This window comes from Piliocolobus tephrosceles, chromosome Y (genome assembly GCF_002776525.5).
Source record: "Piliocolobus tephrosceles isolate RC106 chromosome Y, ASM277652v3, whole genome shotgun sequence".
In the NCBI taxonomy this organism is placed as follows: domain Eukaryota; kingdom Metazoa; phylum Chordata; class Mammalia; order Primates; family Cercopithecidae; genus Piliocolobus; species Piliocolobus tephrosceles.
The window spans coordinates 20396994-20421811 of record NC_045456.1 but is presented as its reverse complement, the minus strand read 5'-3'; the positions used below and the strand labels follow the sequence as shown (position 1 = coordinate 20421811).

At 46.5% G+C, this 24818-nt stretch overlaps 2 long non-coding RNA genes across 3 annotated transcripts; both read left to right on the top strand.

Annotated features, from left to right (window-relative positions):
• The first annotated feature begins 2549 nt into the window (after nucleotides 1-2549).
• On the top strand, nucleotides 2550-4546 carry LOC113223883. The gene is made up of 3 exons (XR_003308922.1): nucleotides 2550-2793; nucleotides 3260-3945; nucleotides 4491-4546. It is a non-coding gene; the product is annotated as an uncharacterized LOC113223883 (long non-coding RNA).
• A 2777-nt stretch (nucleotides 4547-7323) lies between these two features.
• LOC113223882 lies at nucleotides 7324-17208 on the top strand. 2 transcript variants are annotated; one of them, XR_003308921.1, is made up of 4 exons: nucleotides 7324-7379; nucleotides 11020-11129; nucleotides 14703-14924; nucleotides 17078-17208. It is a non-coding gene; the product is annotated as an uncharacterized LOC113223882 (long non-coding RNA). The 2 variants fall into 2 exon arrangements; XR_003308920.1 differs by lacking the exon at nucleotides 17078-17208 and having other exon boundaries at nucleotides 14703-15027.
• Nucleotides 17209-24818: the final 7610 nt, after the last annotated feature.

Here is a 24818-nt window from a genome sequence, read left to right as displayed (position 1 = left end):
GATGATGGTGAGGATGATGATGATGGTGAGGATGGTGATGATGATGATGACAATGATGATGATGGTGATAATGATGATACTTTCTGCTAAGCTCTGAGGCCCATTTGACTTGGAAAATAAAATCATGCACACTTTAGTTTTGGACCATTCATACAAGATCTCCTTTGATTGGTCTTATTTTTATTTATTTATTTATTTTTTGGAGGCGGAGTTTTGCTCTTGTTGCCCAGGCTTACGTGCAATGGCGCCATCTCAGCTCACTGCAACCTCCGCCTCCTGGGTCCAACCGTTTCTCCTACAGGCATGCACCACGACACCCAGCTGATTTTGTATTTTTAGTAGAGACAGGGTTTCTCCATGTTGGTCAGGCGGGTCTCAAACTCCCAACCTCAGGTGATCTGCTTGCCCTGGCCTCCCAGAGTACTGGGATGACAGGCGTGAACCACAGCGCCTGGCCTGGTTGGTCTTATTAAATAGGGTTTAAAAGCACACACTAGAGTCAGTTTTGGGCACCATGTAAAATGACCAGTGCTTGTCTTGTAGGGAGGATGAAACAAATTGGTTAGTCATTTATCCACTCATTTTTGTTTGACCAATGTTTAGTGTGCATATCTTCAGTGTGAGAAGCTAAGTATATAGAAATAAATGAGCAGGCAAGGTAATGGTCTACCATGCAACTGTGCATTTTGAATGAATGAAGCCCATGGTCTCTTGAAAAAAGCTGATCCTGATAACACTGTGAGGTCTACATTTTAGTCTACGTTATGGCTGTGGTGCTGTCATTCCTACTGGGTTATTTCCTGGTAACACACATGCCTATGTGCACACACGTTGATATTTCATACTAGCTTGGATCAATGATCTATGCTTGAACCAGAGTTGTAAGGACAAGCTAGACTATTCTGAAGGCAGTGTCCCCAAAGCAGAGGTAAAACTTGGCACAACAGTGGACTTCTAGGTATTTGTATGGGATTTCTGCCTTCAAACCCCAGCAGTCACTGATTTCAGATTGACAGGAGAGGAAAACATTCAACAGACTTCTCTTAAGCTCTTAGTCTTGGCCCACAAGCATGCCAGACTCCCCTGTCTTCCACGAGTTTGCTCTGATGTTGTGTCCCATTTATATCAGCCCCTTCTCTGCCCAGCTGCTTTCATGAATATGCCCCCTGTTTGCTTCTAATCCCTTGCCTTATGTTTCCTCCTTTTCTTTTTAAGCATTTCATTTAAGTAATAATATTTGTGATGGTTAATTTTATGTGTCTCCTTGTCTGGGTCACTGTGCCCAGATGTGTGGGCAAACATTATTCTGGATGTTTCTGTGAATGTGTTTTTGGATGGGGTTGATATTTAAATCAGTGACTTTGAGTCAAGACGACCGTCTCTCCGTAATGTGGGTGGGCCTCACCTAATCAGTTGAAGATATGAAAAGAACAAAATCTGACGTCCACAGAGCAAGAGGAAATTCTGCCAGGAGATAGCCTTCAAATTATTTTTTAAAATAGTTAAACTGGCTGGGCGCGGTGGCGCGCACCTGTAATTTCAGCACTTTGGGAGGCCGAGGTGGGTGGATCACGAGGTCAGGAGATCGAGACCATCCTGGCTAACACAGTGAAACCCCATCTCTACTAAAATACAAAAAAATTAGCCAGGCGTGGTGGTGGGCACTTGTAGTCGCAGCTACTTGGGAGGCTGAGGCAGGGGAATCGGTTGAACCCAGGAGGCAGGGGTTACAGTGAGCTGAGATCGCGCCACTGCACTCCAGCCTGGGCAACAGAGTAAGAGTCCGTCTCACACACACAGACACATAAAAATAGTTAAAACATGGGCATATCACATAGGAGACAAGACCAATTATGTTGATTACTTCATTCCCATTAATTTTTTAGATAAACTAACCATGGAGTTGGCCAACAAAGGGAATATCTGGGATACGGCATTTATTCACAAGAAGAAGGACTTCCTCCTTCCTTCCTTCCTACCTTCCTTCCTTCCTTCCTTCCTTCTTTCCTTCCTTCCTTCTTTCCTTCCTTCCTTCCTTCTTTCCTTCCTTCCTTCTTTCCTTCCTTCCTTCCTTCTTTCCTTCCTTCCTTTCTTTCCTTCTTTCCTTCCTTCCTTTCTCCTTCCTTCCTTGCTTTCTTCCTTTCTTCTTTCTTTCTTCCTTTCTTCCTTCCTTTCTCCTTCCTCCCTGCCTCCCTCCCTCCCTTCCTTCTTCCTTCTGTCATTCTTCCTTCCCTCCCTGCTTCCCTGTCTCCTTCCTTCCTCCCTCTCCCTGTCTCTCTCTGTCTCCCTTTCTTCCTGTCTTCCTTTCTTTCCTTTTTCTTTCTTCTCTCTTTCTTTTGTTTGTAGATCTTGGTTCTTGTTATGATTGGCACAACCACGTAGGAACCATCTGAATGGAGATAGCTTTTGTGGGGCATCATGAGGAAATTGTATATTCTATGACACAAGCTCTCGACTCCCTGCGTTTCAGTGCAAGCCGTGGCTAATTACTGGCTGGGACATATCCTTGGACTAATGTATGCACGCCTCTCTTCCTTGTTTCAGAGAACCACAACAGCGTGGCTGCAGAAGCCCTGTCATTGGAGCTGTCGTCGTTGTCTCCCCACAGCGAGAGAGCTTTTGCAAGTTTAATCTCATCACGGAGAAAGCTTTCAAAGACTTCAAAGGAAGTATTTGGTGCTCAGCTTTTCCTTCCACCCAGTGAAGAATGTGCCTGCAGTGCTTGTAACAAAACAGTCTGGCCGGTGCCATTCAGATCCTAACTTCGTATAAAAGCCGTGCCTCGGAGGAAACGTAACTAAGTTTTAAATATTCCCCTCTTTTGTTTTTTTTTTGGTTTTTGGTTTCTGGTTTTGTCATTTATTGTGCCGTAAAAGTCTACAACTGTTTAGTGATTTTGTTGTTTGGTAATTATCATATTATTCCATAAGCTTTTTCATCATCAGTGAGCTATAAAGATGAAACTGTATCCAATAGAAACTCAGCTTCCTAAAGAAAAAAATCTGATCTATTAGGTTTGTCTCCTAAAGACTGTCCTTTCTTTTATTTTACTTGTTACTGCGTACTGGGCAATTTCCTTTGGAGAAGGGCCAGCCTTGCTCAGATTGGATTTTAGAAATTGTACCATTTGATACTCCTTCTCCTCTTCCTCCTTCTCCTTTTCCTTCTTCTCCCCCTCCTTCTCTCCACCTCTGTCCTTTCCCTGCTCAGCCACACACACATACACCATAGCTTCTGGCTGTCTTCCCTTTCCTTCCAGTTCCAGTAACCGTCCACTGATTCAAGAGAGACGCTCAACAAGAACAATTTGGTTGAGCATCTCGGCCAGATGCTGAATTCTTAGTGGCTGATTCCCCTGGGATTTAGGTCCTTCCCCTGCCTTCTGCATCTGTCCTTCCCTGAGAGAACACCATCCCTGCTCAGTGACCAAGGTCTACCCGGCACGGAGCCCTCAGATAATGTCTGCTAAACGTCTCCTTGAAGAGTGTGATGTTGGAGGTGAACCCAGCATCTGGGAGGCTGAGGCGTGTGACTCATTAAAATGGAGCCACGTGGCGGTGGCCCGTGAACCAGGACTGAAATAGCTCCTTGCTCTGCTGACTCTCTTTATCCTTCCCCTGGTGTGTTCCGGCTGGCAGCCCTCACCATATGCCAGCCAGCAGGTCAGTTACACGGATGTCCAAAAACCTGGGTTTTGAGCAATGTACATGCTATGTGTGCATATCTATACGCGCAGGTGACAAAGGCAACCAGCCACAGGCGGTCCTCATTGCTGGTTCTCCCGGTGACCCAGGTACACGTCCCTGAGTTTCATCCCTTCCTGTTGAGAATTTAGTCAGGAGGTGACATTCACCAGACTGAACACAGCGACTGTGGCTTTTTGAAAGGGCAGCTCCAAGTCCAGACGGAACCACAGAACAGGACCAAAAAACGTGATTAAAGAAGGTACCCGTTAGAGTTGGCATAGCATATATATATGTAATATAAAATACAAAATATATTATACCTATTTTATATTCATAATATAAAATATAAAAATACGTATTTGCTGTGTGTATATTATATATAAATATTACAAATATATATAAAATATATGTTTAACACATTATGTTATGCATATATTAACTATAAAATATGTATATTATGTACATATTATATACTTATATTACATATGTATTGTATACTTACGTATTATATACATATATTATATTACATATATTTATATTATATATTACATATGTATTATATATTAAATATATATTTATATAATAAAATATATATAATATATATTTATATTAAATATGATACATGTATTAAATATATTTATATTATATTACATATATAATGCTTATATAATATAGATATATTTTATTATAAAAATATATATTTTATATATACACAGACACATAAGAAATATATATATTTCTACAGGTATACATATAGAAAATTACAACTTCTTTTTTAGAGATTAACTTTTTTTTTTTTTTGAGATGGAGTCTCGCTCTGTCACCCAGGCTGGAGTGCAGTGGCACGATCTCAGCTCACTGCAAGCTCCGCTTCCTGGGATCACGCCATTCTGCTGCCTCAGCCTTCCGAGTAGCTGGGACTACAGATGCCCGCCACCACGCCTGGCTAGTATTTTTTTTTTATTTTTTTAGTAGAGATGGGATTTCACCATGTTAGCCAGGATGGTCTTGATCTCCTGACCTTGTGATCCGCCTGCCTTGGCCTCCCAAAGTGCTGTGATTACAGGTGTGAGCCACCGCACCCGACTGAGATTGTTTAACTTTTTAAAATGATGATATTATAGACGTTTTGTATTTTATGTTAAAATTTATTGAGATGGCGTCTCGCTTTGTCTCCTAGGCTGGAGTGCAGTGGTGTGATCTTGGCTTATTGCAGTCTCTCTCTCCTGGGTTCAAGCGATTCTCCTGCCTCAGCCTCCCAGGTAGCTGAGATTATAGGCATGCACTACCACGCCCAGCTAATTTTTTTGTAATTTTAGTAGAGACGGGATTTCACTATGTTGGCCAGGCTGGTCTTGAACTCCTGGCCTCAGGTGATCCACTCGTCTTGGCCTCCCAAAGTGCTGGGATTAAAGGTGTGAGCCACTGCGCCTGGCCAGAAATCTTCCTTTCTTTCTTTCTTTCTTTTTGAGACGGAGTTTTGCTCTTGTTATCCAGGCTGGAGTGCGACGGTGCAATCTTGGCTGACTGCAGCCTCTGCTTCCTGGGTTCAAGTGGTTCTCCTTCCTCAGACTCCCAGGTAGCTGGGATTACTGGCACGTGCCACTATGCCCAGCTAATTTTTGTATATCTAGTAGAGACAGGGTTTCACCATGTTAGCCAGGCTGGTCTCAAACTCCTGACCTCAGGTGATCCACCCACTTCAGCCTCCGTAAGTGCTGGGATTGCAGGCGTGAGCCACCATGTCCCGCCTTTGCGTTTGTAACTCTGTCTTGCTTTCTGCATTCCAGAACCCCCAAGTAACACAGACCCTCTTCATAGGCTTATTTTGCTACTTATGCATCTTACTTAGTGACAAGTCCTTTCAATTCTATTTCCTAATTTTTGTTGGGTCAGATGCAATCTTCATATGACTTGTAACTATGCTTCCTAAATGTTGGCCACAAGTCCTTTACGAGATACATTGTCTTTCCACCAGTTTCTCACATTCTGTGGCTTGTCTTTTCACTTTCTTCAGAGTATTTCTTTTTTGTGTGTGACTTTTCCTCCCTGACTGGAAAACATCAGGCCTATGTAGGCACCTTATAAGCTGTAAAATTGCTTTATCTGAATTTTGCAATTTAGACTTTGATTTTGACCATGAAGAAAAGACTTGTTGGCTGGGTGCGGTGGCTCACGCCTGTCATCCCAACACTTTGGGAGGCCAAGGTGGGTGGATCACAAAGTCAGGAGTTCAAGACCAGCCTGGCCAATACAGTGAAACCCCGTCTCTACTAAAAATACAAAAAAAAAAAAAAAAAAAATTAGCCAGGCATGGTGATGGGTGACTGTAGTGCCAGATACTCGGGAGGCTGAGGCAGGAGAATCGTTTGAATCCAGGAGGTGGAGGTTGCAGTGAGCCGAGATCACACCACTGCACTCCAGCCTGGGCGACAGAGCGAGACTCCATCTCAAAAAAAAAAGAAAAGAAAAGAAAAAAAAGGAATCATCATAGTCCCTTGGCCTCCTGTAGAAGATACCATCGTTAAATGCAATTCATCATTTTTTTTTTTTGAGATTATAGAAGCCACAGCACGCAATGGTTTTGTGATTTACATGGAAGTCCATGATTTATTTTGAGTTAATTTGTATCAAAGCTAGCAGGTTGAGGTTGCGATTCATTTTTTGATGTTGCTGTGTCTCCTTGCTCCAGAAATTTCAGTGAAATGGATATTCCTCCTCCATTCAATTACTTTTGCTCCATGGTCAAAAATTAGACATAATTCCAGGTATCTGTTTCTGCGTTCTCTGTGCTGTTCCATTTATTTATGTGTCTTATCTTTGTTCCATGCCATACTCTCCCCATTTTATCACAGCAATATAATAAGCCCAAAACGTGTGTGATCTCTGTCACTTAATTCTTTCTCAAAATGGTTTCAACTCGCTTTTCCATTGCTTTATACATGTTGCAATAATCTTTTCTATGTATATTTTTTAAAAATTTCTAGGTATATTTTTAAAATGCTTGGATTTTTATATGAATTTTGTTTGTTTCTTGAGATGGATTCTCGCTCTGTCGCCCAGGCTGGAGTTTAGTGGCGCAATCTTAGCTCACTGCAACCTCCACCTCCTCAGTTCAAGCAATTATTTCTGCCTCAGCCTCCCAAGTAGCTGGAATTACAGGCGCCTGCCACCACACCCAGGTAATTTTTGTATTTTTATTAGAGACGTGGTTTCGTCGTGTTGGCCAGGCTGGTCTCAATCAAACTCCTGACCTCAGGTGATCTGCCTGCCTCAGCCTCCCAAAGTGCTGGGATTGCAGGCGTGAGCCACTGCATCCAGCCTGAATTTTGTTAACTTTGTAAATCAGTTTATTGAGAACGGACATCTTTACTGTAGTGAATGTGCTCCATGAACGTAGTATGCCTTTCCTTTATTTGGGTCTTCTTTCATGTTTTTCATGAGAATTTTTATAATTTTTATCATACAGAACTACATATGCTTGGTGAGATTTATATATAAGTATCTCATTCTCTTTGGAGCAATTTAAAATAGTTTGTTTTTTCTTTGAGACAGAGTCTCGCTCTGCAGCCCAGGCTGGAATACAATGACACGATCTCGGCTCTCTGCAACCTCCGCCTCCCGGGTTCAAGTGATTCTCCTGCCTTAGCCTCCCGAGTAGCTGGGACTACAAGCACCTGCCACCTCGCCCAGGTAATTTTTTTGTATTTTCTGTAGAGACTGGATTTCACCATGTTGGCCAGGCTGATCTCAAACTGCTGAACTCAGATGATCCACTCACCTCGGCCTCCCAAAGTGCTGGGATGACAGGCGTGAGCCACCACACCTGGCCTAAAATACTATTATATTTTGTATTTTGGTTTCCCCTTGTTCATTATCACTGTATAGAAATACAATAGATTTTTATACATGTATCTTGTATCCTGTGAACTTATTGAGCTCATTTATTAGTTCTAGAAAGTTTTTTTCCAGATTATTTGAGATTTCTATCAAGACAATTAGATCATCTTCAAAGAGAGACAATTTTTTTTTCTTTTTTTCCATGAGGGTTTGTTTTTACTCTTTGACTATTGTTTGTATATTTTGAATTCTTCCTAATGATTTTTTTAAAGCCAAATGATGTTTGGATCCTTCCTGTACTTCCCTAGACCCCATCCTGGAAAATCCCTCAAGATATACTGAGGTCAGAGGTCTCCAAGGAACAGGTGCTTTAAACCCTGCTCCGTGACCACGTGACTTACCCAACCCTTGCAAATGCTTCCAGAATATGTCTTTCTTTAGTCTTTTGCTGATACGTTTAATCAATTCACCAGTTTAAAATGTTTTATTCATACTGTAAATAAACCAGCGTTTCCCCGTGACTTTTCCCCTTTATAGTCAAAGCTGTACACACTGAGCCCACTGCCTTTTAATGCTTTCTGCTTTGCCAAAACCACCCTTACTTTTCTGCCTATTGAAACATCATCGTCAGGGCCGGGCGCAGTGGCTCACACCTGTCATCCCAGCACTTTGGGAGGCTGAGGCAGGCAGATCACGAGGTTGGGAGTTCGAGACCAGCCTGGCCAACATGGTGAAATCCCGTCTCTACTAAAAATACAAAAATTAGCTGAGTGTATGGCAGGCGCCTCTAGTCCCAGCTACTCAGGAGGTTGAGGCAGGAGAAGCGGAGGTTGCAGTGAACCGAGATGGTGCCATTGCACTCCAGCCTGGGCAACAGTGCGAGACTACGTCTCAAAACAAGAACGAAAAAACGTCATTGTCAATATTCATTTTCGGTTTGAGCCTCCGTTTCTTTCTCCTTTAAATGAAATTGCTTAAGAGCAGATGTTCTTCAGCACTGTATTCCTCCTTCCCAGTTCTCTTTGTTTCTCCTGCTGGATTAAAAATCTTAAATAATACCCATCTTGTTGGCACCAGACTCGCGTTGCCGAAATCCCATTTAGCTAAGCTGGCGTTGTGATCTCCCGGGTCTTCTAATGACATGCTTAAGCATGCCCCCCTCGGTGTGTGCAGGGGAAGCTGTGTCACTCATGTTGATCTGTCAGAAATGAACACAACAGCTCCCCTGCCAGTAGGATGCCCCGGGCTGGGCTCTGCCTGTCCGCTCCCTGATGGAAGGTGGCTATGCAATTTCTCATGCTGCCTTCTTGGAATAGTACCGAGAGTACGTCCACAAAATAATGCTGTGGCAGGCTGAATTACAGCCCCCAGTCACATACGGTCCTTATCCTTAAAACCCATGGATAGCCTGTAATGAGGCTGAGGTGGGCAGATCACCTGAGGTCAGGAGTTCAAGACCAGCCTGGCCCACATGGCGACACCCCGTCTCTACTAAAAATATAGAAATTGGCCGGGCGCGGTGGCTCATGTCTGTAATCCCAGCACTTTGGGAAGCCAAGGCAGGTGGATCACAAAGTCAGGAGATCGAGACCATCCTGGCTAACACAGTGAAACCATGTCTCTACGAAAAAGAAAAAAAAAAAAAAAATTAGCCGGGCATGGTGGCGGGCACCTGTAGTCCCAGCTACTCGGGAGGCTGAGGTAGGGAGAATGGCCTGAACTCAGGAGGCAGAGTTTGCAGTGATCCAAGATTGTGCCACTGCACTCCAGCCTGGGCGACAGAGCAAGATTCTGTCTCAAAAAAAAAAGAAAAAAGAAAATTATCTGGCTGTGGTGGTGCGAGCCTATAATCCTGGCTACTCAGGGTGCCAAGGCAGGAGAATCACTTGAACCCAGAAAGTGGAGGTTGCGGTGAGCCGAAATCACGCCACTGCACTCCAGCCTGGGCGACAGAGCAAGACTTCATCTCAAAAACAAACATAAACAAACAACAACACTAAAACAGGAATAGGGTTACATTATGTGGTAACGGACTTTAAAGATGCAGTTCAGTTAATGATCTTGAGATGGGAGGATGATATTGGGTGATTGACGTGGATCCTCAATGTCATCATCAGCATCTCTCTAAGGAGGAGGCAGAGAGAGACTGGACTAGCAAGAGAGTACACGATGTCAGGACGAAAACGAGGTCCGATGTGGCTGGCTTTGAAGACGGAGGAACGGGCGACAGGCCAAGAAATGAAAGGAATACAGCTCTGAAAGCTGCAAAAACGCAAAGGATCAGCTTCTCCCTAGAGCCTCCGGAAGACACACTGCCCTGCTGACACCGTGATTTTAGCCCAGGGAGGCTGACTGTTGCAGTTCTGACCTCCAGAACTGTAGGATCATGTACTGATGTTGTTTCAGCCCAATAGATAACTTCCTACAGCAGATATAGCGCTTCCTATAGCCAGCCTTACTTGGACTTCAGTGGGAGCCTTTTTGGACAATGTGATAAGTGGAGTTCTCTCCTTGCCATCAAAGTGCCAGCTTTCAGCCTGCTGTTGGGGAAGAGATGATGGTTGCCCACGGGGTCTGCCTTCCATCACAGGCTTGTGTGCAAAGAGGTGTTTTTTTTTGTTTGTTTTTGAGACGGAGTCTCACTCTGTGGCCCAGGCTGGAGTGCGGTGCCGGATCTCCGCTCACTGCAAGCTCCGCCTCCCGGGTTCCCGCCATTCTTCTGCCTCAGCCTCCCGAGTAGCTGGGACTACAGGCGCCGCCACCTCGCCCGGCTAGTTTTTGTATTTTTTTTTTAGTAGAGACGGGGTTTCACCGTGTTAGCCAGGATGGTCTCGATCTCCTGACCTCGTGATCCACCCGTCTCGGCCTCCCAAAGTGCTGGGATGACAGGCTTGAGCCACCGCGCCCAGCCACAAAGAGGTTTTGTTTCTTTGATGTTGTTGTTGTTTGAGACAGAATCTCGCTCTGTCACCCAGGCTGGAGTGCAGTGGTGCAATCTTGGCTCACTGCAACCTCCGCCTTCCAGATTCAAGGGATTCTCTTGCCTCAGCCTCCTGAGTAGCTGAGACTACAGGCGCCCATCACCACACCTGGCCAATTTTTGCATTTTTAGTAGAGATGGGGTTTTACCATATTGGCCAGGCTGGTCTCAAACTCCTGACCTCAGATGATCCACCCACCTCAGCCTTCCAAAGTGCTGGGATGACAGGTGTGAGCCACCGCACCTGGCCTATATGCAAGGAGTTTCTAAGAAAGAGTGTGTTCAAGGAAGAGCATCAGGTAGCGTTGTTTGAGAACTCACAACCTGCAGAGGCAGCAGTAAACATGTCTGATGCACTTTCCTGAGAGTGTTCAATTGGGTTAGTGTAAGAATCCCACCATTTCTGGCTCCCATATCTTCCAACGTAGACATATCACCTCTGACTTTGCAGAAGAAACCATCTGCGGTAGAAATGATAGCAATGTCCATATTATCATTCCCTTTTATCATTAGAACAGCTGATGCTTCTTGAACTATACATACCGGATTGAATCCTCGCAAAGGGAAAGTCGGAGATCAGAGATCAGCCTCGTCTGCAAGGTCAGGCAGGAGTCATATACCAGGTAAGCCCTGACTCCAGCTTGCGTGGATCTCACCACAAAGCACAGGCTAATGTTAACCCCCAGGCCATTTTCAGGTGCATCCAGTCTCTGGGACACATCGCCTGTCATTTCCATCAAGACTGAGCTTCCAGGAGGGGAGGTTTTATCCTGACAGGACAGACCTGGGTGTTCAGGCTAATCTCCAACCATTACCTCCACTCAGGTGTGTGTGGTAAATCCCCAGTTACTAGGAGCCCCATGTCACTGTGACCTAAGTCACTTGCTCCATACATACCCTCTGGCTGCGTCTGTTTTGTGTTGCTGTGAAGGAATCCCTGAGGCTGGATCATTTATAAAGAAAAGAGGTTTATTTGGCTCATGATTCTGGTGGCTGGAAAGTTCAAGACTGGACATTTGCATCTGGTAAGCGCCTCGGGCTGCTTCCACTGAGACAGAGAGTGTATTCGTCTGTTTTCACACTGCTGATAAAGCCATACCTGAGACTGAGGTTGTTTGGGACTTACAGGTGCACATGTCCAGGGAAGCCTCACAATCATGGTGGAAGGCAAGGAGGAGCAAGTCACGTTTTACGTGGATGGCAGCAGATCTCTTGAGACCCATCCATTATCATGAGAACAACATGAGAAAGACCCGCCCCCATAATTCAGGCATCTCCCATTGGATCCCTGCCACAACCCATGGGAATTATGGGAGCTAGAAGATGAGATTTGGGGGGGGACACAGAGAGGAAGGGGAGCTGTGCGTGCAGAGACCACATGTAGAGACAGGACGCGAGAGAGAGAGCGAGCGAGCGTGGGGAGCTTCCAGACTCTTTGGAACAGCCAGCTTTCATGGGAACTCAGAAGAGAGACACTCTCAAGGGTGAACACTAATCTGTGTGTGAGGAATCCACTCCTGTGCTCCAAACACCTCTCATTAGTCCCCAGTTTCAGCACGAGGTATGGAGGGGTACAAACATCCCAACCGTAGCGTGTCTGAAACCATGCAATGAAACCATCGTTGGCATAGCAACGATCAGAAAAGCAGATCTGAAGTGGAAACGATGCATTCTCTGCCTCTCACCAGCATCATGATTTTCAGACTGTGGAAATTTTGCTTTTGCCTGTTGCGGGTTTGTTCTGTCTTTTCGATAAACGTATCTCTAGCAACAACAAGTGGCTTCTGCCGTGTGAATGCCTTAAAGAGAAGTGAGGTAAACACAGTGTAGTGGAAATATCGGGATGCAGCAGGAGCGCCGCAGAAAATGAGATCCTGTCCTCCAGAATCTCCTTTCGTCATCGGTGGTGCTGCGATTCATCTTTCCTTGCTTTGCAGTAGAGACGTAAACAAATTTCAAACCCAACGGGCATCCCTGGTTACTCCCTCCCCTCTGTCCAGTTAGTGACGGTGTGAGCCATCCTCCTTTTTATCCGGTCCTAGCAGTCTAGCATGAGACAGCATGCCTGAGTCTGGAGAAATCCCACTGGAAGACTCCTGCATGGTGAAGAACCTCCTGGTTCCTCCCAAGAAAGAAAAATGGCAGCCTTCTAAGGTACTGGCCTATGATGTAGCTCCCATTAGTCAGATGCGTGTGCCCCAGACTTGGAATCAGGCACAAGAACATGGCTATAGTCTGGATGATGGTGCCTCTGCCAAATTCACGTTTCGGAACTTAACCTCCCAGATAATGGGTATTAGGAAGCGTGGGCCATCAGGACGTAGGATGACTGCCCTCATGCATGAGCTTGAGAGATTCTGCTGGCTCCTTCTGCCCCTCTGCCATGTGAGAACACCAAGAAAGCACCATCTCTCAAGCAGAGACAGAGCAAGCCCTCAGCAGACACTATGCAGCCCTCAGCAGATGTAGGCTGAGAACTGGGAGAAGGGTCTTTCTCTATTGCTTGAGCTTATGGATGGCAGGGAGGCATCGGGGTCTCAGGTGAGACTCCTTGTGTTTGAATCTTCCATGTATCTTAAAAAGTCATGAAAGGAACAAGACTCCGTTCACACACTCTTTCAAGTTTCTTCTTCTTTCTTCCTTCTTCCTTCTTCTTCCTCTTCCTTTCTCCTTCTCCTCCTCCCTCCTCCTCCTCCCCCCCCTCCTCCTTCCTTTCTTCTTCCTTCTTCCTTCTTCTTTCTTCTTTTTTTTTCTTTGAGATGGAGTCTTGCTCTGTTGCCCATGCTGGAGTGCAGTGACATGATCTTGGCTCACTGCAAGCTCTGCCTCCCAGGTTCAAGTGAAAAGTGATGCTCTTTCCTCAGCTTCCCAAGTAGCTGGGACTACAGGCGCCTGCCACCACGCCTAGCTCATTTTTGTATTTTTATTAGAGATGGGGTTTCACCATGTTAGCCAGGATGGTCTGGATCTCTTGACCTCGTGATCCACCCACCGCGGCCTCCCAAAGTACTGGGATGACAGGCGTGAGCCACCATGCCTGGCCCCTGGTTCCCTCTTCTAGGAAATGCAGGAATGATAATATAGGTTGACTGTTCCTCATCTGGAAGTCCAAAACCTGAAATGCTCCAAAATCTGAAACTATTTGAGCACCAGCGCGGTGCCACAAGTGGAAAATTACAGTGATACTAAGGTGGTATGTGTCGGGAGGACTCTTTGTTCGTTGACGAAGGACAAGGAACTCTTGACCTTATGTGCAAAGTCACAGTCAAAATGCAGTCAAAACTTTGTTATAGGCACAAAATTGTTAAAATGTATAAAATTACCTTCTGGTCATGTGTATAAGATGCTTAGGAGGCCGGGGTGGTGGCTCATGCTTATAATTCTGGCACTTTGGGAGGCCGAGGCGGGTGAATCATTTGAGGTCAGGGGTTCGAGACCAGCCTGACCAACATGGTGAAACCCTGTCTCCACTAAAAATTCAAAAAAATGAGCCGGGTGTGGCGGCATGCACCTGTCATCCCAGCTACTGGGAGGCTGAGGTAGGAGAATCCCTTAAACCTAGGAGGCGGAGGTTGCAGTGAGCTGAGATCGTGCCACTGCACTCCAGCCTGGTGCCAGAGCAAGACTCTATCTCAAAAAAAAAAAAAAAAAAAAAGAAAGAAAGAAAAAGATGCATGTGAAACATAAACGAATTTTGCATTTAGACAAGAGCCCGATCCCAAGATATCTCATTGAATATACAAATATAACAAAATCTGAAAAAACAAAATGTTTGAAACTCTTCCAGTCCATGGCATTTCAGATAAAAGATCCTCAACCTGTATGAACTTTCTGGTTTCCTGGGAAAATCAAATGAATGGTTTTAAATCAAGAATTGGACACAGGGCTTGGTTCTTAGTAAGTGCTCAGAATGTTCTTGTCGTTATTATAGTCGTCAACAATCCTAACGATTATTCAATATTTCTACCTGCTTGTCAAGAGCAGGAACAAATTCAATCTTTTCCATGTACGCACTCCTCTTCATTTGCTGGTTTCTCTATAAAATACCCATGCGCTTTGTTTCCCCCAATAGGTTTTTGGGCCCATCTGTGCTTTGTTTTGCGGAAGGGAATTAGAAGAAAAAGGTTTAGACTGGCATCACCAAAAGTCTTTTCTCTCTTTAAAAGTTATTCTTATTTTCCACCCGTCTTTGACAGCATCTTTATCTTCACCGAAAAGAATCCATGTGGACAATGTCTTCCCTTCCACACCGTTCACCGGAGACGTGAAAATCTGCAGCTGACATTCCTGGCTGTACTCAAGTTTCTGAGGAAAGGGCTCAACAGAGAAGTAATTCCTTCCAGGGACTTCGAGCTATGACCTTGGGAACTGAAATCTGGACACAAAGGGAACGGGTGTTTGCCTTCACCTCATGAAAGGTGAATGATGTTCTGCGGTCGCAGTGGCTTATGTATTTCCTTCCTTCCTTCCTTTCTCCCTCCCTCCCTCCCTCCCTTCCTTCCCTCCTTCCCTTCTTCCCTCCTTTCTTCCTTCCTTCCTTCTCTCTTTCTCTTCTTTCTTCTTTCTTTTCTCCTTTCTTTCTTTTTGAGACAGTTTCCTTCCTTCCTTCCTTCTTCCTTCCCTCCTTTCTTCCTTCCTTCTCTTTCTCTCTCTTCTTTCTTTCTTCTTTCTCTCTTTTCTCCTTTCTTTTTGAGACAGTTTCCTTCCTTCCTTCCTCTTTCTTTTCTTTCTCTCTCTCTCTTTCTTTCTTTTTAAGACAGAGTTGGGACGGAGTCTTGCTCTGTCGCCCAGGCTGGAGTGCAGTGGCCGGATCTCAGCTCACTGCAACCTCCGCCTCCCGGGTTCACACCATTCTCCTGCCTCAGCCTCCCAAGTAGCTGGGACTACAGGTGCCCGCCACCTCGCCCGGCTAGTTTTTGAATTTTTAGTAGAGACGGGGTTTCACAGTGTTAGCCAGGATGGTCTCGATCTCCTGACCTTGTGATCCGCCCACCTCAGCCTCCCAAAGTGCTGGGATGACAGGCGTGAGCCACTGCGCCTGGCCGTCACTGGCCATTTTTAATTTTTTGTCTTCTTTTTTCAGATGGAGTCTCACTCTGTCACCCAGGCTGGAGTGCAGTGCTGCAATCTCTGCTCACTGTAACCTCCACCTCCTGGGTTCAAGCGATTCTCTTGCCTCAGCCTCCCAGGTGTCTGGGACTACAGGTGCATGCCACCACGCCCAGCTAATTTTTGTATTTTTAGTAGAGACAGGGTTTCACCATATTGGCCAAGCTGGTCTCGAACTCCTGATCTCAGGTCATCCACCCACCTCGGACTCCCAAAGCGTTGGGATTACAGGTGTGAGCCACCGCGCCTGGCCCATTTTAAATGATTGTCGTATTCTATTTTTAAACTCACATCTGTTAAACGTATTTAGTTCTTATTTTTAGTCACCACCAACACTAGGACGTAAAACCATAATAACTTCAGCAGTTTATAAAACCCTTGAAATGTGAACGCCTGTAGGAACCAACCGTGTGAAATGGTTTAAACCACACTTATTTGAAATGAGAGAAGGAATTGCAGACTCCCTTTAGAACTGGGAACTTCTTCAGCCCAGAGGTCATCGATTCTTCATCTACTTTATCTACCGTCTTATCAGTCAATCAGCGGGAAATAAATCTGCATTTGTTGAACAACCTGCTGACCAAATTAATGAATATGCCTTGGTGCTTTACTTGCAATTCTGTGGCTTAATTAAGGATCTTTAAAAATATTAGTTTTTCGGCCGGCCGTGGTGGCTCACACCTGTCGTCCCAGCACTTTGGGAGGCCGAGGCGGGTGCATCACCTGAGGTCGGGAGTTCCAGACCAGCCTGACCAACATGGTGAAACCCCATCTCTACCAAAAATACAAAATTTTTTTGTACAGCAAGACAGAGCAAGACTCCATCTTAAAAAAAGAGGCCGGGCGCGGTGGCTCAAGCCTGTAATCCCAGCACTTCGGGAGGCCAAGACGGGCAGATCACGAGGTCAGGAGATCGAGACCATCCTGGCTAACACGGTGAAACCCCATCTCTACTAAAAAATACAAAAAACTAGCCGGGCGAGGTGGCGGGCGCCTGTAGTCCCAGCTACTCGGGAGGCTGAGGCAGGAGAATGGCGTAAACCTGGGAGGCGGAGCTTGCAGTGAGCTGAGATCCGGCCACTGCACTCCAGCCTGGGCGACAGAGCGAGACTCAGTCTCAAAAAAAAAAAAAGAAAAGAAAAGAAAAGTCCCACAGTTCAGCAGGGTTCTTGCACGAGATGATGAGGATAAGGGTAGGTGAGCACGTGGAAAGGGTGAGAACAGGTCGATTGTGTTGGAGAAAAGAATAAAGACAGAAAAGCCAGAAGACCGCCTGGGAAGTCAACCTGCCCCAGCAGATACAAAACTACAGTCAGCAGGAGCCAGCATACACCCCTGACCTGTGCAAAGCTTTTTCCATCCTTTACTTAAATAGAACGCTGCCTTTGAAAAAAAGTTTTAATAAACATGGAAATCATAAATCCTTATTTATGTAAATAATATATCCTGGTCTTATTCTTAGAACCATTGGTTTTTCACGGCTCATTAAGAAAGCTCGGGGAGGTGACTCAACGCCTGTCATCCCAGCACTTTGAGAGGCCGAGGTGGGCAGATCACGAGGTCAGGAGTTCGAGACCAGCCTGACCAACACGGTGAAACCCCGTCTCTATTAAAAATACAAAAATTAGCTGGGCGTGGTGGTGTGAGCCTGTAATTCCAGCTACTCGGGAGGCTGAGGCAGGAGAATCGCTTGAACCCGGGAGGTGGAGGTTACGGTGAGCCGAGATCGCGCCACTGCACTCCAGCCTGGGCGACAGAGCAAGACTCCGTCTCAAAATAAACAAATAAATAAATACAAATAAAGAACTTGGTCCTCAATCTGAGGTGGCAGGATAGAATCTCCAGGGGCCGCTCTGTTCTTACCCGGTAATGAAAATTTAGCCATCAGAGAGAGGTCAGAACGGCCGACTCCTCATACAGCCGGAAAGCTGAGGCTACCTTTATGCTTGTTTCCCTCCTCCTCAGCGAATATGTCCATTGCTACTTTCTCAATGTCTTGGAGATGTTTCTATCACAGTTTTGCATTTTGCGACAAGTTCCGTAGAGTCTGCCTTTCGCCAGGAGCCTGGAAACCTACCTTCCTCACACGATGTCTCAGGCCTGTTCACAGCCGCTGAGTCCACACCGTGTTTTAAACACGCAGCATTGAATAGAAGCTCAGCCATGGAAATCAATTTTTTTACTCACGGTTCTGCCCTCTAATGATAGACAAGGCGGGTTTCATATACAAGAGACGTGGATTTCTGCAAGATATAATTAATACTTTATCACTTTCTGCTCTGAAAGTTGCCTTTGTTTATTGCACTGCCAAATTGAAAGTTGGCAAGGTGAGAAGTAGTTTCCTGTGACAATACATTGGGATTTTTTTTTTTTTTCCTGTAAGAAATTTAAGATGACAGCCAGGCGTGGTGGATCCTGCCTGTCATCCCAGCACTTTGGGAGGCCGAGGCGGGCAGATCACCTGAGGTCGGGAGTTCGAGACCAGCCTGGCCAACATGGTGAAACCCCATCTCTATCAAAACTAGTAAGACTTACCTGGGTGTGGTGGCACACTCCTGTCATCCCAGCTACTCGGAAGGCTGAGGCAGGAGAATCGTTGGAACCCGGGAGGCGGAGGTTGCAGTGAGCTGAGATCGCACCACTGCACTCCAGCCTGGGCAACACAGCAAGACTCCATCTAAAAAAAAAAAGAAAAGAAATTTCAGATGAGTGACGGCTAAAGTTTTAGGAACAAGGAGTGACACTGTGAAGGCTATGGGGGAAATCCCACTGTTTAAATGTAAGGAAGAGGTGGAGAAAAGGGAGAGGAAGCAGGGATCCCAGAAACACCGATCTGACACGCCCAAGTTCAGAAATAGTCTGAAAACATTCACTTGCTTCGTTCCAAGAAAAACCCAAATGTAACTGGATTCAGAGAAGTCGTTTTTGTCCATGATTTGATTTTTTTTTTTTTTTTTTTTTTGAGACAGTGTCTTGCTCTGTCTCCCAGGCTGGAGCGCAGTGGCGTGATCTCAGCTCACTGCAACCTCTGCCTCCTGGGTTCAAGCGATTTTCCTGCCTCAGCCTCCCCAGTAGCTGGGATTACAGGCACCTGCCACCACAGCCAGCTAATTTTTGTATTTTTTGTAGAGACGGGGTTTCACCATGTTGGCCAGGCTGGTCTCGAACTCCCGACCTCAGGTGATCCGCCTGCCTTGGCCTCCCAAAGTGCTGGGATTACAGGCGTGAGCCACCAACCTGGCTAATTTTTGTATTTTTAGTAGACATGGGGTTTCACCATGTTGGCCAGGCTAGTCTTGAACTCCTGACCTCAGGCGACCTATCCGCCTCAGCCTCCCAAAGTGCTGGGATGACAGGCGTGAGGCACCACACGCGGCCAGAGGCTGTGAGTTTCCGGTGTGAATTTTTGTTTTGACTTCATATGCGCCATAAGCCTTTTTTAATTTATTTTTATTTTTTTTATGTTAACCCTTGTCTCTCTGAGCCAAACCAAATACATTAATTATTGGAGCAAGGAGAACGGTTATAAAAGGCTCTGAGTGAAGAATTCACATTCTCCCTTTCTTGGCTGCTCTCTTTTGTCCCGAAATCTCACTTTGTCTCATTCATAGTAAAGTACGTATTTTTCACACTCCTCTCTTCCTTTAGCAAATGCCAAAGGCTTAAATGCATTGAGAGCAGACGCTTCTCATGATTGGTAATTATCCCCTCAGCCGAATGCAAGAAGGGGGCCTCGTGGGTAAGGCAGGTGTTCGTGAAAATGCCCGAGTTTTTATCACCGTGGCTACCATCTCGGCTCTTGGCTCCTCTCCCCCGAGGATCCTGGCTTCCCCCAGCAGGATAATTACTGGGTTATTACACTTGAACCCTGGCTGCTCTCAAGAAAAAACAATGTATCCTGTCCTCCTGGCACATGGCCATTCTTATTTTAAACAGCCGGGGACGGCCCTCCTCTCTGCTTTTTCCACTCTGCAGGATACCATTGTCATTTGCTAGCAGGAGAAATGTGGCCATGCCTCAGAGTCCACACTGCAGGAACCCCAGAAGCTCAGATTTGTGTTGAGGCCGCTCTGGGGACGTGACAGCACGTTTTTTGTGTGGTTGTGGTTGACGGTTTTGTGCGTGATTGGCCTCTCCCATCCTTTTTCTACCTGTGGCTTCTCATCCAGGAGGTCATGGGAACAGACGCTGATTTCAGCATTTCGACTTTTTTTTTTTTAGTAAAGATGCATATATTGGCCGGGTGCGGTAGCTCACGCCTGTCATCCCAGCACTTTGGGAGGCTGAGGTGGGTGGATCCCTTGAGGTCAGGAGTTCGAGACCAGCCTGGGCAACATAGGGAAACCCCGTTTCTACTAAAAATACAAAAATTAACCGGTGATGGTGGCACATGCCTGTAATCTCAGCACTTTATGAGGGCAAGGCAGGGAGATCACCTCAGGTCAGGAGTTCGAGACCAGCCTGGCCAACGTCGCAAAACCCTGTCTGTAGTAAAAATACAAAAGTTAGGCAGTGTGATGGTGGGGGTCTGTAGCTCCAGGTACTTGGGAGGATGAGGCAGGGGAATCGCTTGAACCCAGGAGGCAGAGGTTGCAGTGAGCCAAGATCACACCACTGCACTCCAGCCTGGGTGACAGAGCGAGACTCCGTCTCAAAACAAAAAAAAAAGACATAAGCCGGGCTTGGTGGCTCACACCTGTAATCCCAGCACTTTGGGAGGCCAAGGCAGGTGGATCACGAGGTCAGGAGATGGAGACAATCCTGGCTAACACGGTGAAACCCGGTCTCCACTAAAAATACAAAAAATTAGCCAGGTGTGGTGTTGGGCACCTGTGGTCCCAGCTACTCGGGAGGCTGAGGCAGAAGAACGGCGTGAACCCGGGAGGCGGATCTCGCAGTGAGCCGAGATCGGGCCACTGCACTCCAGCCTGGGCGACAGAGCGAGACTCTGTCTCAAAAAAGAAGAAATAAGCTGGGCATGGTGGCTCATGCCTGTAATCCCAGCACTTTGGGAGGTCAAAGTGGATGAATCACAAGGTCAGGAGTTCGAGACCAGCCTGGCCAACATGGCAAAAACCTATCTCTAGTAAAAATACAAAAGTTAGCTGGACGTGGTAGCGGGTGCCTACTCAGGAGGCTGAGGCAGGAGAATCACTTGGACCCAGCAGGCAGAGGTTGCAGTGAGCCAAGATCATGTCACCGTACTCCAGCCAGGGCGACAGAACAAGACTCTGTCTCAAAATACAATAAATAGGCCAGGCGTGGTGGCTCATGCCTATAATCCCAGCACTTTGGGAGGTCGAGGTGGGTGGATTATGAGATCAGTAGTTCAAGACCAGCCTGGCCAACATGGCAAAACCCTGTCTGCAGTAAAAATACAAAAATTAGCCAGACGTGGTGGTGGGCGCCTGTAACCCCAGCTACTCAGTGGGCTGAGGCAGGAGAATCACTTGAACCCAGGAGGCAGAGGTTGTAGTGAGCCAAGATCACGCCACTGCACTCCAGCCTGGGCACCAGAATGAGAGACTCCGTTTCAAAAAAAGAAGAAATAAATACAATAGAAATAAAAAGAAAAATGCATGTGTCTTGATTATAAATGCCTGCATTTCATAGCTCGCCTTAGCTGGGCTGTTTGCATTTGGTTTGTTTGTTTGAGATGGAGTTTTGTTCTTGTTGCCCAGGCTGGAGTGCAGTGGTGTGATCTCGGCTCACCGCAAGCCTCCACCTTCCGGGTTCAAGCGATTCTCCTGCCTCAGCCTCCTGAGTAACTGGGATGACAGGTGCCCGCCACCACACCTGGCTAATTTTGTATTTTTAGTAGTGACGGGGTTTCTCCCAGTTGGTCGGGCTGGTCTCGAACTCCCAACCTCAGGTGATCCGCCGGTCTCGTCCTCCCAAAGTGCTGGGATGACAGGCATGAGCCACTGTGCCTGGCTGGGCTGTTTGCATTTTGAAGCCAAGGGCAGAGTTGACAGACCATGGAAAAGAACCTGGAGTTGGAAGCAGCTGTCTCCAGAGAACATGACACACAAGACGCCCCTGCCGTGGTGGCTCAGATGGCTACCGGGATCTCACAGGCTTGCAGGCTCTGCTCCATCCCTCGAAACTCTTGGTCTGCCTCTGCGACAGTCTGAGGACTTCCTGAGTTTTCCGTGGCTCCCCAGGGGACCTAAAGCCCTGGGAGTCAAGCTTCCCTGATGGTATTTCTTTTTTGTGTCCTGTTGAGCTGCAAGGGGGTTTCTGTCTCTTCCTCTGTGTCTACATAACAAGTAAGGAAATGCCTAAAAAACCATGCAGGACAAAGGAACCAAAAGGCCATGCAGGACAAAGGAACCAAAAGGCATCACACTCACAAAGGATACATCAACATGGCAGGATGCATATCAAAGTGTGGGACACAGGAGCCGGGAACTCCTGCTTATTCCAGCATCTCAACTTTTTTTTTTCTTTTTTTTAGATGGAGTCTGGCTCTGTCCCCCAGGCTGGAGTGCAGTGTCGTGATCTCGGCTCAATGCAAACTCTACCTCCCGGGTTCACACCCTTCTCCTGCCTCAGCCTTCCGAGTAGCTGGGACTACAGGTGCCCGCCATCACGCCTGGCCAATTTTTATTTGTATTTTTAGTAGAGACGGGGTTTCACCGTGTTAGCCAGGATGGTCTTGATCTCCTGACCTGGTGATCCACCTGCCTCTGTCTCCCAAAGTGCTGGGATTACAGGCGTGAGCCACCATGCCCGGCCTTTTTTTTTTTTGAGACGGAGTCTCACTGTGTCACCCAGGCTGGAGTGCAGTGGTACAATCTTGGCTCATTGCAATCTCCACCTCCCAGGTTCAAGCGATTCTCCTGCCTCAGCCTCCCAAGTAGCTGGGATTACAGGCATGCGCCACCACGCCCGACTGATTTTATATTTTTAATAGAGATGGGGTTTCTCCATGTTGGTCGGGTTGTTCTCAAACTCCTGGTCACATGTGATCTGCCCCCCTTGGCCTCCCAAAGTGCTGGGATTACAGGCATGAGCCATTGCACCAAGCCTCATTTCAACATTTTTAAATAATGCATATGTTGGCCAGGAGCAGTGGATCACTCCCGTGATCCCAGCACTTTGGGAGACCAAGGCAGGTGACTTGCCTGAGGTCAGTAGTTCAAGACCAGCCTGGCCAACATGATGAAACCCCATCTCTACTACAAATACAAAAATTAACCGGGAGTGGTGGCACATGCCTGTAATCTCAGCACTTTGGGAGGCCGAGGCGGTCACTTTGGGATCGCGTGAGGTCAGGTTTTGGAGATCAGTCTGGCCTACATGGTGAAACTCCGTCTCTACTAAAAATACAAAAATTAGCCAGGCGTGGTGGCACGCACCTGTAATCCCAGCTACTCGGGAGGCTGAGGCAAGAGAATCGCTTGAACCTTGGAGGTGGAGGTTGCAGTGAGCCGAGATCGCACCATTTCACTCCAGCCTGGGCAACAAGAGCAAAACTCAGTCTAAAAAAAAAATAATGCTTCTAATGGAAAATGGTTTTGTGGTTCCTCAAAAAGAAAGCATCCATATGACCCAGCAACTTCACTCCTAGGTACAGACCCCAAAGAATTAAAAACAGGAGCTCAAAGAGGTACATGGTCCCACCAGCATTATTCACAATAGTCAAAAGGCAGAGATAGCCCAAGGGTTCATCTGTGCATGAATGGATAAACATGCACACAGTGGAATATTATGCAGCCAGGAAAAAGAATGGAGCACTGGCAGGTGCTATGGCGTGGATGAGCCTTTGAAAAACTTCATGTTCAGTGAAAGATGCCAGATACACAAGCACACATGTTGTATGCCTCAATATACATGACATGTCCAGAACAGGTAAATCCATAGACTCAAAGTGGCTTTGTGGTTACCAGAGGATGAAGAAGCGGGAATGAGGAGTAACTGCTCATGAGAATAGATCTCTGAGATAATGAAAATATTCTCAACCTAGACAGAGGTGGTACTTGTACAACACTGTGAATGGACTAATGGCCCCCGAATTGTCCACTTTGAAACAGTTGATTTTAGGCTGTATGAATTTCACCTCAATAAAAGATATTTATTTTGTTTTTGTTTTTTTATTTTATTTTATTTTTTTTGAGACGGAGTCTCACTCTGTCGCCCAGGCTGGAGTGCAGTGGCCGGATCTCAGCTCACTGCAAGCTCCGCCTCCCAGGTTTACGCCATTCTCCTGCCTCAGCCTCCCGAGTAACTGGGACTACAGGCGCCCGCCACCTCGCCCGGCTAGTTTTTTTTGTATTTTTTTTAGGAGAGACGGGGATTCACCGTGATAGCCAGGATGGTCTCGATCTCCTGACCTCGTGATCTACCCGTCTTGGCCTCCCAAAGTGCTGGGATTACAGGCTTGAGCCACCGCACCCGGCCTTGTTTTTTTATTATACTTTAAGTTCTGGGGTACATGTGCAGAACGTGCAGGTTGGTTACATAGGTATACATGGGCTATAGTGGTTTGCTGCACCCATCAACTCTTCATTTGCATTAGGTATTTCTTCTAATGCTACCCCTTCCCCTGCCCTGCACCCCCGACAGACCCTGGTGTGTGATGCTCCCCTCCCTGTGTCCATGTGTTCTCATTGTTCAACTCCCACTTATGAGTGAGAACATGTGGTGTTTGGTTTTCTGTTCTTTTTTTTTTTTTTTTTTTTTTTTGAGACGGAGTCTTGCTCTGTCGCCCAGGCTAGAGTGCAGCGGCCGGATCTCAGCTCACCGCAACCTCTGCCTCCTGGGTTCACGCCATTCTCCTGCCTCAGCCTCCCGAGTGGCTGGGACCACAGGCGCCCACCACCTCGCCCGGCTAATTTTTTGTATTTTTAGTAGAGACGGGGTTTCACCGTGTTAGCCAGGAGGGTCTCGATCTCCTGACCTCGTGATCCGCCCGTCTCGGCCTCCCAAAGTGCTGGGATTACAGGCTTGAGCCACCGCGCCCGGCGGTTTTCTGTTCTTGTGTTAGTTTGCTGAAAATGATGGTTTCTGGCTTCATCCATGTCCCTGCAAAGGACACAAACTCATCCTTTTTTATGGCTGCATAGTATTCCATGGTGTATACTCGTGGACTATACATCATCCCTGGTCATTAGAGAAATGCAAATCAAAACCACAATGAGATATACCATCTTATGCCCATTAGAAGAGCGATCATTAAAAAGTCAGGAAACAACAAATGT